The sequence below is a fragment of the Mustela lutreola genome, chromosome 11, assembly GCF_030435805.1.
Source record: "Mustela lutreola isolate mMusLut2 chromosome 11, mMusLut2.pri, whole genome shotgun sequence".
Classification (NCBI taxonomy): Eukaryota; Metazoa; Chordata; class Mammalia; order Carnivora; family Mustelidae; genus Mustela; species Mustela lutreola.
Window position 1 is genome coordinate 53,359,154 of NC_081300.1, and position 16,131 is coordinate 53,375,284.

Consider the following 16,131-nt stretch of genomic DNA (forward strand, 5'->3'; position numbering starts at 1 on the left):
GGGCTCAATCTCATGATCCTGAGTTCATGACCTCAGCCAAAATCAAGACTGAGCCACGCAGGTACCCCTTAATATAATGCCTATGAAAATTCCAATGACATTTTTCACAGAACTATAACAAATTATTCTAAAATTTCTATGGAACCAAATAAAGCCTGAATAGCCAAAGCAATTTGGGGAAAAAAAGAACAAAGCCAGAAGTATCATGTTTCCTGTTTCAAACTACCCTATAAACCTGTAGTAATTGAAACTGTATGGTATTGGCATAAAAGCAAACACACAGATCAACAGAAGAGAATAGAGTCCAGAAAAAAAAAATACACATATATGGTCAATTAATTAATGACAAGGCGAGTAAGAATACAAAACAGGAAAAGGACATCTCTTCATTAAATAATCCTGGGAAGGTGGACAGCTGTATGCAAAGGAATAAAACTGGGCCACTATTTTATACCATATACAAAAAGTAACTCAAAAGAGCTAAAGACTTGAAAATAAGACCTGGAACCAAAAAAACTCCTAGAAGAAAATACAAATGGTAAGCCCTTTGACATTGGTTTTAGCAATGCTTTTGTTGGATCAGACTCCTCAGGTGAGGGCAACAAAAGCCAGAACAGATGGCACTGCATCAAACTAAAAACATTCTGCATGGTAAAGGAAATCATTAACAAAATGAAAAGAAAACCTAATGAATGGGAGAAGACATCTGTAAATCATATATCCAATAAGAGGTTAATATAAAATATATAAAGAACTCATATAACTCAATAACAAGAATCAAACAATCCAATTAAAAAATGGGTAGAGGGGGGCGCCTGGGTGGCTCAGTGGGTTAAGCTGCTGCCTTCGGCTCAGGTCATGATCTCGGGGTCCTGGGATCGAGTCCCGCATCGGGCTCTCTGCTCAGCGGGGAGCCTGCTTCCTCCTCTCTCTCTCTCTGCCTGCCTCTCTGCCTACTTGTGATCTCTCTCTGTCAAATAAATAAATAAATAAAATCTTAAAAAAAAAAAATGGGTAGAGGATCTGAATAGACATTTTTCCAAAGACAAACAGATAGCCAACAAACACATGAACAGATGCTCAATATCACTAATCAGGAAAATGCAAATCAAAATCATGATACATCACCTTACACCTTTCATAATGACTATTATCAATAAGACAACAAATAACAAGTGTCATCAAGGATGTGGAGAAAAGGAAATCTTTGCATACACTAGTGGGAACATAAATTGGTGCATACAGGATTGGAAACAGTATTAAGTTTCCTTAAAACATTAAAAGTAGACCTACCATATTATCCAGCAATTCTACTACTGGGTGTAGTATTTCTTAAGAAATAAAAATACTAATTTGAAAAGACAGATGGATCCTTTTGCTCATTGTGGCATTATTTATAATATCCAATATGGAAACAACCTAAGTGTCCATCAGTGGATGAATAAGGTAAAGAAGATGTATTTTATAGATACAAAGGAATATTATCATCCATAAAAGTGAGTGAAATCTTACCATTTGGGACAACATGGATGGACCTTGAGGGTATTATGCTCAGTAAAATAAGTCAGATAGAGAAAGACAAATACCCCATGATTTCACTTACATGTGGGATCTGAAAAATAAAAGTCAAAACCTAGACTCATAAATATAGAGAACTGGTGGTTGCCAGAGGAAGGTCATGGGAAGGGTGAAAGGGGTAACAGGAATTAAGAAGTACGAACTTCCAGTTATAAAATAAATAAGTCATAAGGATTTAATGTACAGCATAGAGAATACAGTCAATAATATCGTATTAATTTTGTAAGGTGACAGATTGTAACTAGACTTATTGTGGTGACTATTTCACAAAGTACACAAATAAAAAGACATGGTATACACATACACACACACGCACACACAATGGAATATTACTCAGCCATAAAAAGGGTAAAATCTTGCCATTTGCAACACCACAGATAGACCTATAAGGTACTATGCAAAGTGAAATAAGTAAAAAAAAGACAAATGCCACATGAATTCACTTGTATGTGGAATCTGAAAAACAAAACGAACGAACAGAATAAAACAGAAACATATTCATAGACCCAAGAAATTAACAGTTGGTTACCAGAAGGGAGAGGAGTTGGGAAAAATGAGTAATATCTGAATTCCAGTGAAGGGAATAAGGGGCCCAAATTTTCAGTCATAAAATAAATCACAGGGATGGAAAGTACAGCACAGGAAACATAGTCAACAATTTTGTAATAACTCACAGTAACTCCATTAACTGTGGAGATCATTTTTTAGTGTAGAAAAATATCAAATCACTATGATGTATACCTGTAACTAATATAACACTGTATGTCAATTATATCTCAATTAAAAAAAAAGAGCGTTTAACATTTCTGTATGTTTCAGAGGAACCCATGAAGACCTTGTGATTTCCAGTCTAGATGAGAATATTACATATATTATAAGTTGGGCAAACAAGCATCTGACCAAGGATACTTATCGTAAGTATCTTAGTCTTTTGTCCCTCATATAAAAATCCTGTCAGGTCACATCACACATCTCCTACTGTTCCCCAATCATGAAGAAGAGGCTGGGAAATAGGGGTGCTTCCTGGAATGAGAGTTGTCAGTGGTTCATCATTCTCAGAGGTCCATCTGTATTCTCAGAGATCTAGTTCTCCATGACTACAAAGAATGCTGCAGCCTTCTCTTTGGTTTACAGGGAGGTAAGGAAGGATAAATGGGAAGTTGTGGAGTCCTTGAAAATGCCTTTGACCACTCCACCCAATGAGTAGTCAACCCAATGCCAACTTTGGCAAAGGCTTTCTTATGAGCACTACAACTATAGAACTCAGTTTCTAGCAATTCAATAAACAGTTATGATTCATAAGGCAAATAATCTCCTCTTTGCAAAATAGTGATTGGAAGGAATGATGTAAGAATCTGTAAAATAATGTTTCTAAGAGTTTTAACTGCCAGGTAAACAATTATTTCCAACAATTACATAATCAGTACCATTCCGAACTACTTATTATATATGTGAATAGGACATTCTAGACACTGTCCAGGGCGTGCTGAACTGATGTCTCACCATATTTTCTTAGAAAAGCTTAATCACAGTCTTTTGACTGCTTTTCTACTATAAGCCTTCCTGAACACTCTGATAAAAACTATTACAATCAAATTCATTATAAAAATATTAAATACCTTCCCTTCCTGTTGGTCTTTCAGGCTGTTCTTGAAATTCTGTGTAATCAAAGAAACGCTTCTCAGTTATATAGACAGATGACTATTTCCAATTTCCCAAATGTTATGAATATGTAAATTCCAGAGGCATCACTGAGGCAAATATACCCACCTTACTGCTGGTGAAGAAGAAAGGGATATATGTATATAGTATGTAGAATAATGACCATTCAGTGATAAATAACCTATTAGTTAAAAAATGCAAAAAATGGCATTAGCAAAATCGGGTAAAAGTCTCAATGACACTTGGATATGCATTAGTATCTCTTATCAATTTGATACATAACTTCAGGACATTTATTTGACATTTATATATTGAGTGCTATATTAGGTACTAGAAAAACAATAGTGAACAAGACAGATCCAGTCCTTGACCTTGTGAATGTTACATTCCAGTAGAGAGGGCTGGTACTACCTCACAGACATGCACATGCGCACATGTAACCCAAATGTAAACAATGAGAAAACTACATATTATAATGAAGGTCGTGAATGTCACAAACAAGGAGCTTGAGGCAGGCATTAAAGAGTGTCACTGAAGGCCACGTGGAGATGATGACATTGTAACAAAGACCTCAAGGAGGGCTTTGGAAGCAGGAGAAAGACCAGAGAGAGAGAAGAAGGAGTAGTGAGAGGTGGCCTTTTGTAAAACCTGTCAAAAAGCTGTCTGCCTTGGTTGATGAGAAGATAGGCAGTGGGAAGGATCATGAAAAAGCAAGAGGGCAGGGCAACATGGAGAAGGATTTACTGAAAACGGGTGCCTACTTGCACCTAATTCTATTTAAAAAAAAAAAAAAACCCATCGTCTCATACACACGTGATACCAATAAATTATATCTTTAAATGATCATAAACAGCATTACTATGTCTTTTTAGAAATATATTATGCAACAATGTCATTTGTATCCTAGAGCAACTGATGACATTCAGGCTGAATGTCACAAAAAGAAAGACCATGACTGTGCCCAGTTAATCAGCTTCAGAAAAAAGTGGGTGTACGAGAGAGGGAGATGGGGGGCGGGTTGGAGGTAGGAGAGGGAGTGAGAAAGAACAATTACTCATGAGACAGAGTGGGAAGAAAGTCAAGCCATGTGGAGGTTCTCTGTGTTTGCGTTGTTTATTCTGTCAATCATTTTATTCCACATGATGGATGAAATGAGAAGTAAGATTTAAAAATAAAACATAAAGACTGCCCATACTTCAGAGCAGAGGCTGGCAAGCGTTTTCTCAGGGCCAGGTGTAAGGATGGGACAGGCCCAGAAAAGAGTGGCAAGAGCCCCTGCTGTACTGGATTGCCTAAATATTGTAGTAGTTTACTAGCCAAAGGCACAAAGTTATATAATAGTGTAAAAAAGTTCCCTGGATTGTTTCCATCAACTCTACGCAAATGTTAGAGGAACATTTATCAAATGTCTTATTTTCCAAATGAGTGTGAACACTTCTGGCATTAAGTAGAAAGTTGGCACAGATGATCTCAAAGTTCCCATCCAACTCTAAAATTCTATGATTCCAAAATTTAAATTATAATACAATTACCAATATCTGACAGAATTTCAAAAGCAGTTGAAATGGTGTTTTAGGACTTCTTTTTCCTGGCTTAATATTTGTGCAAATTCTAGGATGCTAATTCCTGAAGCTTGGCAGCTCAAACAATAATTGACTATTTCCTAGTCACTTTGCAAGTGCTTTCTTTTAATTGAGGATGAATTGGTACAGCATGTAAAATGTGAAAACTAATAATGGATGCTTTAGGCAAAAAATTTTTTCACTGAAATGAGTCATAGACCACTAAAAAATAATTCTACTTTCACACATCAGTCAGTGAATGCCCTTACTAGACCTCATATAATCAAATACACATTCACTGACCATCTATTAGAGACTAAAATCAAGACTGCTATATATGAAAGTACAAATATACTTATTAATTGAGTTAATATTGACTCTGAGCCATGGTGCCTGGGTTCTAATTCCAGTCTGCTGCTTATGAGCTGTGTGACCTTGAGGAAATGACTTAACCTTCTGTGTCTTCCTTGCCCATTGATAAAGTGGGGCTAAAAATAGTATCTACTCCATAGGGTTTCACTAGAATAAAATGATATATTGTATGGCAAGTGAATGGCCTGTTACACAGTCAAGTTTCAATAAAAGTTGGTAATATTTCTACCTCTGCTTCCAATCTACTGGGTATAGTAGTTACCTAGCATAAAAACATTATGTAATTCTAGGGCAGAAATGGCCTACCAAGGGAACCTGACATTATACTAATTTCTGACAAAACAGTATTCACCTAAAACCCTATTCCAAAGTGTGTTGCATCCAAAAATCAAATTATAGGAATAATGAAAAATGAAGACCTGCCTAGATAAATAAATGAAGTGCTTATATTTGCTCTGTGCACTACACATAGCCAAGTATTATGAGGAATACAAAAGCATGGAAAAGATAAGTCCTATTATCAAGGAGTTTCAAGTATTTTAAATAAAATAAAATATATAAACAGATAAAGGTAACTGATGTACTCCTTACACATTTATTGAGCATTTACTTGGTACGAGGGGTTGGTAACACAAAGATGATTCAGACACAATCTCAGAAGGCAAGTCATGTAAAATCCATGAGCCTTACTTTCTTCACCTAGGAAATAACGGTAGAAACATGCTGATAAGATTGGGAGACTCAAATGTGAATCCCTGCACAATGGTCTGCAACACAATAGGCTCCCTACACTCTAAGTGCTTTGGGTAAAGGCTATGGGGTACGGAGGAGAGACACACTGTGTCTTCAGGAAGGGGACCTTAGAGGAATGTCTAGCAGATTTGTGAGGCAGAGAAATTCAGTAAGAACATCCCATGCAGAGTGGACAGCACATGCTTTGAGGCCAAGGCTCATGACAGGGCTTATGGCGGGTAGAGATTCACTCCTCAGGTTCTAAATGCTCCAATCCATTCACCATCTCAATGTGTTCCTCCCATCCCCTGCTTACGGATCTTGAATAGCTTTTGTCCATTTGGTGAGAGCAAGGGGATTGCTCCCAATCTAACTGTAATTCACCTAGCTGTTTCTCCCCGGAGTGGCCAGCATTCCTTCTACACGTGGCCATGGAATGTACTGTGTGACAATGGTTAAGGGCTCAGGTTTTGGAGTAAGACAGAATTTCTACTTAACTGCTGCAAACTTAGGTAAGTTATTCAAACTCTCTAAAGATTAATTTGCTCATTTGCTAAGTAAAAATAATAAAACCTAATGTTTAAAATTGATTCTAAGGGTGCTTGGGTGGCTCAGTCAGTTAAGCATCCGACTCCCGGTTTTGGCTCAGGTCATGATCTCAGGATTGTGAGATCAAGCCCTGAGTCAGACTCTGTGCTGGGCATGGAGCCTTCTTGAGACTCTCTCTCCTCTTCTCCTCTGCCCCCTCCCCCCATGCTCTCTCTCTTTCTCCAAAAACAAACAAGCAAAAGTGGATTCTAGGAATTAAATGAAATAGCACACTTAGCATAGTGTCTGGTCTATAAGGCCTCAACAAACACTAATTGTTACAAATATATTAGAAATGGCATTTTAGGGAGGTTAATCTAAGGATGGCTTGTGGAATGGAATTGTGGAATGGGGTTAGTGTGAGGCACAAACATTGCTGGGGGTGCTACTGTAGCCATTGGGTTGTGAGGCAGTGAGGGCCTGACGCAGGGTGGTGGAGGGGATGCTGGGAAGGGAAGGCTCTGAAGGCAGCAGGGGAAAACCACCAAGACCTAGGAAGGGCTGCATTTGTAAGAATGGGATGAGAGAAGAGACAAAGATGACACCAAGATTTTGACACTAAGGTAATGTTGGTCCTATTTTTAAAAGGAAGAGAATTTAGAGAGGTGAGGTGGGATGACTGACTTGATAATTTTACAAATTATAATCCTAAGAACTTATCAAACGGATGTCAGAGGTGAAAGAAATTGCTGAGTTTAAAATTATGATATGAGCCTTTTAAATTAAATTTGCTAGTCTGAATCTTAGAACTTTGTCTTTAGCCTTCATGACAAAACCCATCCCTGTTCTCCTGGCCATATGTCCTTCTGACAGACTGTCTCCCGGACGAAGTTTTCTCAGGCTCCTCTGAGACCCTCTGGGCCTCCATCTCAGGCTCTGTGTCTGTCCTTGTTGGGCTTGCATTGCCTAGTTGTAGCAAGAATTTTAAATCAGTTTAGAGAGAGCCCCTAACCCTCTATTACTGGTCACTCTCAATTCTGATCAAATTCTTTATTCTCTATCCTTGATATCTGATCATCCTGATTTGCCTTTAGCAAGGATCCTGTTAGGTCTGATTCACCAGTATCCTCTCTTATTCCTGATGTTTCCCCTTAGTCATTTCTATCCTCTGACCCATACTACACACTCTGGCTATAAATCCCTACTTGTCTGTGGTATATCTGGAATTGAACCCTGTTCTCTATTGGGGTCTCTTTTCCCCTATTGCTATAGCCCTGAGTAGAATCTGTCTGTAACCATTTCACTATTGTTAAGCTCTGATTTTCTTTGGACTTCCTAGCTAATTCCTTCTTCCTGAAGGATGAGGGGCAGGGTTCACCTTACTGTTAAATTCCAATTGGAACTCAGGTCTCCACTTTACCTGCCCAGGGCACCTTCTTTCATATTCGATCAATGCAAAATTTTCCATACTTAGACACACGTTCAAGTGAAAAATGATAATAAAATTATCTGGAAAGCAGTCATTTAAAAGTCAAGAAAGAGGTAATTTATTCAAGCTTTTAAAAAAATGCATACATTATTTACCAGAAACTTCTCTTAAATAAAAACGAATCAAAATGGGGGAAAGCTTCCTTGTGTCCCCCATGAAATATTTTCTAAATAGGTAACATTTAAAGTTTTTTCATCCCCAAAGGAGATAAAAATACATGCCCAATTAAGCCCCAGTGTAAGTTTCAGTTGGAAACATTAAGGTTTCTTATTACTTAAGACCCAGGAAGTCTTTGATTAGGAAAGCTGCCTTGCCAGGCAACTGATTTTTCCCCCAGGAGACACAATTAAAGAGGGCAATACCACTGAGAGCATGTGCGTGCCAAAGGCAAAGTGCTATAATTTATCAACAGACACAATACTTCATGGAGAAGACAAAACATCTCGGCTGCTCTGTCGTGGATCCTCCATGAATGTACTTTCACTCAACAGCTGTACCACCACCACCACCAAAATGCAAAGAAACCTCTCAAAACCCAAAAAGTCCCCACATGGGAGACTTGAAGAGTGTGGGTAGGAAAACCAAAACACATTAGAAACCATCAGAACAGCCTCAAGTCTCATCCCTACACTCTCTCTGAAGGTCAACATCTGATGCCTTGGGCATTAAAATATTAGATGGAAAATACGGAATTTCATTCAATAAATTCATTCAAATTTACCAAGGGTTGGGGGGGGCAAAGAGATTTCATAGATGACTCCCGGGTTTCTAACTTAAGCAGTTGGGTATGTGGGTGGTGGCACCATAGATGGGCCGGAGAATAGCACAAGAGGGAGGAGCAGATGGGAGGGGGCGTATGTGAGTTCAGTTTTGGAAATCCAGGAGTCCCCTTTATCCACAGTTTTGCTTTCTGTGGTTTCAGTTCCCCATGGTCAACTGTGGTCTGGAAGCAAACGATCCTCCTGCCCTACTGTCAGAAAGTCAATAGTAGTCTAACGCTGTGCCCCAATGCCTACGGTTATTCACCTCTCTTCATCTCATCACGTAGGCATTTTACCACCTCCCAGCATCATAAGAAGAAGGGTGAGTACAGCACAATAAGATATTTTGACAGAGAGAGACCACATCCACATAACTTTTATTATATTAGATTGTTATATGTGTTCTATTTTATTTCTAGTTATTATTGCTCATCTCTTTTCGTGCCTAATTTATAAGTTAAACTTTATCATAGGTGTGTATATTTAAGGAAAAAAAACATAGTGGAGACAGGATTCGGTACCATCTGTGGTTCGTGCATTCACTGGGGGTCTTGGGATGTATGCCCTGTGGGTAAGGGGGAGGGTAGTGAAAGGAGGTCATCATGGATTTGATGTGATCGTGAAAACACCAGTGGATGTCCTCACATTTCCTACATAGGCCCTAAACATGATCAATAATTCAGGTCTGAGTTCTGAAGATATCAACTTCAGGTAATAACTTAAATTGTGCCATTTTTGCTTTGCTTTTAGCTTTTGAACATTTAGCAACTTTTAAAATCTACTTTTAATGTATGGTTTGGATTGTTTTAAGTCTAGCTTCCTACGTGGCATCACATTCTAATTGGTTAATCCCAAATTGACAACATCCTTGCTTCAAAACATTACATAATGAATTGGGTTTACTCTCTGCCTTTCTTCTCCTGATATTTAAGTTATGTCCTAAAGATCAGCTCCCTGTCTTCTACCTGTGTGACAACGAGCAGGGACAGATAATACTAGAGTTGAGTCACTCTGAGGCAGACTGGGTCTGTGTCCTGCTCTGCTGCGTACTAGCTCTGTGTTCTTTGCCACGTTAATTAGTCCCTCCATATCTCAGTGTCTTCATGTGACATGGAAAGTACATTTTAGAATTGATTCATGGCTTGGTACAGAATTTTTAAATATGACACATTCACTTGGGAAGAAATGGTATTCTCCAGCTGTCAAATGAAGATGCCTGTACATAATCACTAAATGACACTTAGTGTGTTGTTCATATCCTCTACGTGATAGAGAGGATATGTGAAACACCTCACTGCCGCTAGGGAATCTTCTGAGAGCTTCATCGATCATGGAGAAAAGCATCCTGGTATCGGTTCTATGGTGGTGGATTTGTTGATTTCTTCCTATGGTTGTGCACAATTTTCCCCAACAGGATTGTAGTAAGGATTAATTGAAGTAACACAGGTAAAGTTTAAAACAATACCTGGTGAAGGGGGCAGAACATGCTGCCCCCAACCCTGCACCTTGGCATAAGGATTACTTGGAACCAAAGGCACTTGAAAAAAAGATACGAGAAGTACATCCTGCATTCTGACCTCCTCTTTGCTTCTTCAAATACAAGATACAACGCCCATGTGAAAGATGTCCTTCCTGCACCAGGAGAAACGTTCTTATCACCAAAGCAGGGAGTGGAGGCAGAAAGAATTCTGTACAAACAGACCTTGCTGAAGTACCTCTTATCTTCCTTTTACCTCCCCATACACTTTAGTAACGTTTCCACAACTATCTCTCTTTGTTCAAACTACGGTTAAAAGCGTTGAGGTCTTGCTGCTTCTTTGGCTCTTCTTTTCCCTCTGAAGGTTCCCATGTCACATTAAATATAAATAAATTGGAGTGCTTTTCTCCTGTTAATCCATTTTATATCAATTTAGTTCTCAGACCCAGGGGAAGACCTTCAGAGGGATGAGATAAAATTATGCCTCTCCCCACACTGGCACATACGTAAGTATTTAATCTACACTTGCTATTATGTTTTTAATCATAAAGAAATACCAAGAATGGCCTCAATTATTAGAATTGCTAGAGAAATGGGCAGTGTGCATCGCCATCATGATTATTTTCTCAAATCTGTACCTTATTTGAGTTACAGCTCCTAGCTTATAGAGGAGGATAAAAGGATCCCATTGCTAATGCTGGGTCGTTTCAAATAGGATTATCTATTCCCAAAACTTAGATTTTAAAAAAATAAGATATTTTAGGTGAAAACTTCTAGCACATGAGGATAATACAACAAGAGTCAAATAAATTCAGCCTATATGACTTTCCTCTTTTTTTCTTTAAAATAATTCTTGTCAAGCTGTATCATTTTACTGCATAGCAAGCACTGTCCTTGGGTTTTCTTACAGGGTCAACAAATATCCAAAAATATGAGTTGTGATAAACTCTATTACATTCTATTTGAAGTTATTCTATCATAAAGCAAAGAATATTTATATGTCTTTCCAAGAGTACTTAATAGGTCATTTCATTAAACATGTCTTCAGTAATAATTGGTTTATAGAGAAATATATTATTAATCATAATATTAACATTATTAATAATACTAACATTTATTATTATATAATTATGTATTAACATAAAATATATGCAATATATTTAATAACTAATTATAGCTAGTTATATATAACTATACTACCATGAAAGGACCAGAGTATCTAAGTAAACAGTATCATCACCACTACCACGATCACCACGTACTATGTGTGTGTGGTCTCTCTCTTTTTCTCTCTTACTCTCTCCTTCCTAGGCTTGAAACAGCCTCATCAGTATGATGATTTTCATCTTGACTATGACATGTCTCTAAGATATGACAAATAAATACAACATTCCACAATTAGATTTTTGTTATCTTAAAGACGTCTGAAATCATCAGGTTACTCAAATAGTACCAATAGATCTTAGCTCTTAAATTATTCTGACATAAAAAGTATACAAGAGTAAATAGTAGGATTTATCTCAAAATGCATCAGCTTGCACAGGAATTACAGAGTATTGAAATAGAGAAAAACATAATAGGATTAGGTCTTCTCTAAGATTGATGAAATACTTCCCCCAAATTTTATTGATCTACTCCTATTAAGTAGGCAGATCTGAATTACTGCTGAGAAATCACAGTGGCTCATCAACATCAAAATGACAACTCAAACTCAAAAACACAAAGAACAGAAAAATATTTAATATTTGCATGACTCCTGTAGTAAATGAATCAACTGTAGACTAAAATTTGATTTTTTTTGTTTCTGTGTTAAAGGCTGCATCATGCAAATTGGCTATAAAAATTCTTTTTTAGAGGACAAGAAAGGAAAAAAAAGGAATACCTTTTAACTTACCGGAATCAGTTATAAATCAAGAGTATGTGAACATTTATTCCTTCAGCCTAAACCTATGTCTTGAAGAATCTTTATTTTAGTTTCTGCCCAAAATGTGTCTAGATAACGAGACAGGAGACAGAATGCAACTTGCAGACTTCATGTTTTGACCCTGAAGAGGTCACTCTTGATGACAAGGGGCTTGCTTGCTGTGTGTAATTATTCTCAGTGTATAGAACCAGGTATCTTGGCTAGATGCAAAGCTATGTTGAAATTTCCCATTAGTGTTGTCAGTCTCAGGTGATTAAATTATGGATACACTTCTCTAAACTCCACTTATTTTTTCAGTCACAAATAAAATTTCTTAGCCTGGCTGAATTATATTGGAGAAAAAGAATGTGATCTTCTGTTAACCTTTAAGACCATGGTCTGGGCTCTGGCCAGCTTAGAGGCCTGCCCAGATCCTTAGAGCTATGCGTGTTCAGCATATAAGTGATAGATATTTTTTGGATTATCTCTAACCTTGACTGCAACCTTGCAGGTACTGCTATGTCTGCCCTTGTTTCACAGATGATAATTCTAAGGTACGTAGAGGGGTTCAGGAAATTCTCCAGCTCATATTGGTAATAAGGGAGAGAGTTAGGTTTTGAACTCAGATCTTTCCATATCCAAAATCCTGGTCCTTCAACCTCATTGCCACATACGTGCTGCAAATTGATTGACTGACTCCTTTGTACTTCTGGGCCTGATTTTAAGTAGCATTTCATATGATCTGCATCCTGACATTGCAAGGTAAGACATTGGAGTCCATCCCAGGGATGGTAATTGTAAATCTTTCTTTTTAAAATGGAGGTAAATGAGTGTCAGGACTCAGCCAAGGACATGCACCAAAGTAATAAAATTGAAACTAGACTTTTCCTTTAAGCTTCACATTAGGCATGCCATAACATGACATGAAAATTTGAATTTTCTACTCTTAAAGTGAATTAAGAAAAAAATCCTCAAAAAGAAATTTTCAAAATTTGTCATCATTTATTGTTCTTATTTATGCTAACATATAGTCCTAATATGCTTTTTCAAGGGTGCATTTCAAAGTTGACACCGCTATAGAACACATAACAGAAAAAAAATATGTGGGAACTTGGTTTAAAAACATACAGAATAAATTTCACACTGAGCTATAAAAGTCGGCATTGAGCCCAATTTCTGGAATAAATCAAAGAGTAGGCAGAAAACAGACAGCAGGAACAGTTATTTTAGCAAGAAAAGTAGGATAAATTTACCAAGCCAATGATGGGATGATGTGCGCAGATAAGAGACGCGGAGGGAAAAAGTGCAATGCTGATACATGAACACATTTGAATGCGAGAAAACAAGACCCAGAAAACACAATTGTCCTACATGTGAATAAACACTCAAATTATGTTGCAGCTGCAAAATTTAAACTCAAGGAAGAGACATTTGCAAAGAAATTTATTAAATAGATGTGATTTCCTGGTTTCACACACCCAGTGGTTCTTTTATAAAGTAAAATGTACAATTTTCCTTGATATAAATGACATTTGCCCCCTGTTGGACTCAATCAAATAGCAAAAAAAGTCTTTTGTGAAAGACTCTGCTTATTAAGAAGCACAATACAATTGATGCCAGACACTCAGGCTCGAAGACATAGAGTTAATCCACTAATTAAATGTTTTATATACTGAGTACAGTCTTACACGATAAGAAGGTTTTCATGAGAAGGAAATTCGTCCTTCCCTAATGGCATATGCAATTTCTTTGAAAGGAGATAAGGAGATAAATTTCTTGCTGAAACCAACCCTTGGCTACCAGACCTATCCATCTGTCCTTCCTTTCTTCCTTCTTTCCATCCATCCATTCATCCATCCATCCATCCATCCAGTATGTATAGTTCTACAATGTCTGTATGACCCAGGAGGGGAAATAAAAATGTATCACAAAGCTTTTATTGGGAATGTTAGGACATGATGATAATATTTGACTGGAAGACTCAGACTCTGTTCTTAAACTAGAGCACCTTCCCACAATGGTGATGATGACAAGTGAGCCCTTGTCCTGTAATCTGTCTTTGACTCAAACTGCCATATAGGAATTAGTGGTGGCCAGCCTAGATTGTTTGTTTTTACAGAGTGGCTCACAAAGTAAGGTCTCCGGACCAGTAGCATCACCTGGGAACTTATTAGAAAAGCAAATTTTTGGTCTCGTACCTGGCCAGTCTGTTTGAGAGCCAAAGTATGTCACTACCACTTGGAAGACTTGATAAATTACAGAATCTGCATGACTCCACAATGCTCTAGACCACTGGTGAGGGAAGCCAAGGAAGAAGAAGTAAGTCAGAGAACTTAAGAGTGGCATCTTTTATAGGTTTCGTTAACAAGTTTGGACGATGGCAGATTGGTGAATTACCGAATATTTTCTGAGCAACGCACAGGCATGATCAGAGCTTTGATTTTGGAAGATTTTAGAGCCTAATGAGACCACAGAGAGGCAAGTGCATTGTTCAGGTGAGAAGACAAAGTAACTTATCTTTGATGACTCACCCAATGTGTCAGCCTCAAATAGTCACTCAGTTCACTCAGTTTGCCTTCTGGGCTCAGGATGTGGTTCTCAGAGATCTCTCTCCACTACCACAGGGCCCTCTTGATCCTGTAGTCTGACACAGTCTACCCTTGGTTATTTCTGCCTTGCCATCTGCCACTACTTCCCTCATTCCCCTGCCTGAAGTCTCTCTGCTGCTCTTTCTCCTCTTCTCCCACATTTCTTCTCCTTCACTAGGGATTTGCATGCAAATGCACACATTGATTTAAATTTTTGCTGCTGGTTATCTGTAGAGCTACTTAGAGAGCTCACACATGGCACTCCTCCTCTGAACACAGGATCTATGAGGTCACAACAGAACAGCAGCCTTCACCTGACTTTCCTTAAATCTGTCAACCCCCCCTTGGTTCACTTTCATGTGTTAAATCTATTTCACAGGCTGAAGATCCTTGTACCATGATGCTCAGACATGCATAATTTAAGTGACCCCTTTCACACAAGCGATGACACTGCTAACTCGGTGGTTTCCAAACAGAGAAGACGATAATTGTTTTTCTGTGTATCAGACACCTTCTCGTACATAAAACCATCAACGGTGCATAGTCAGGACAGATAAAATGAAATGCTATTGTCTTTAACTATTCCAACATTTGGGTCATACTTCAAATTTCTATACGTAATGTCTCAAATGTACCTGTTGACCAAGACATATGTCTCACTTTGAACATAGACAAATTATGATGAAGAAATTAGTTCTGAAACAGAGTTCCTTCTGATTCCATGACACTTGGAGGTAACTTTTCGGTGTCTTTAAAAGAAAACATTTTCCTCCCGGAGACAGTTCATTGAGGAGGAAGATGTGATTTATTTTAGGATTTAAAATAAAGTAAAAGAATGTATAAGAGATGCCTCTGGTTCCCTGCATCACGCCCCTTGGTCTACCTGTGGTTTCAGCCACATCAGCACAGACAGACGGTTCTGTACCAACTTGGGTTCTCTTCACCTTTCTAGTGTCCAGCCCCAAGTGACCACTGAGTGTCTTCCAGCCCCATGCAGGGCCAGAACAACCCAGCATTCATTACAGGGGGAAATCAGTGCCCCTGGGGGGCAATCCAACAGGGGAAAGCCAGTAGATAAACCTCTTGCCACATGTCTTACAGGCAGAAATTCTGGGAAGTCTCCCACTCTCCTCTAGATCCCAGGGAATCGCGCTCCTATAGTCCACACCGAGGACTTGTCTACTCCCCCCCTTATTTTGCACGTGACTTCTTCCCCAGTTCACGCTCCCACCCAGTTAAAAACCACACCCAAATCATTGTCTCAAGCAAGCGACCCCAAGAAAGATGACAGCTTATTCATATATTGAGCAATATTAACCCCCTTCTGATCAGACACCCCATATGTGGGGTTTCAGACTTGGACATCATTAAGACCCTCCATTTTTCCCTTCTCAAAACTCCATAATGATAGGAAAGGAGTGGAGATCACAGCATTGCATTTCCTCTGCCTATCTTAAAGCATGTAGATCTTGCTGAACA

The 16,131-nt window shown here is 38.4% G+C and overlaps 1 protein-coding gene across 4 annotated transcripts in view; it reads right to left on the reverse strand.

The window, feature by feature from the left end:
* DLGAP1 (DLG associated protein 1) overlaps positions 1 to 16,131 on the reverse strand; it is an 889,418-nt gene that overhangs the window by 566,531 nt on the left and 306,756 nt on the right. The window lies entirely within an intron of this gene.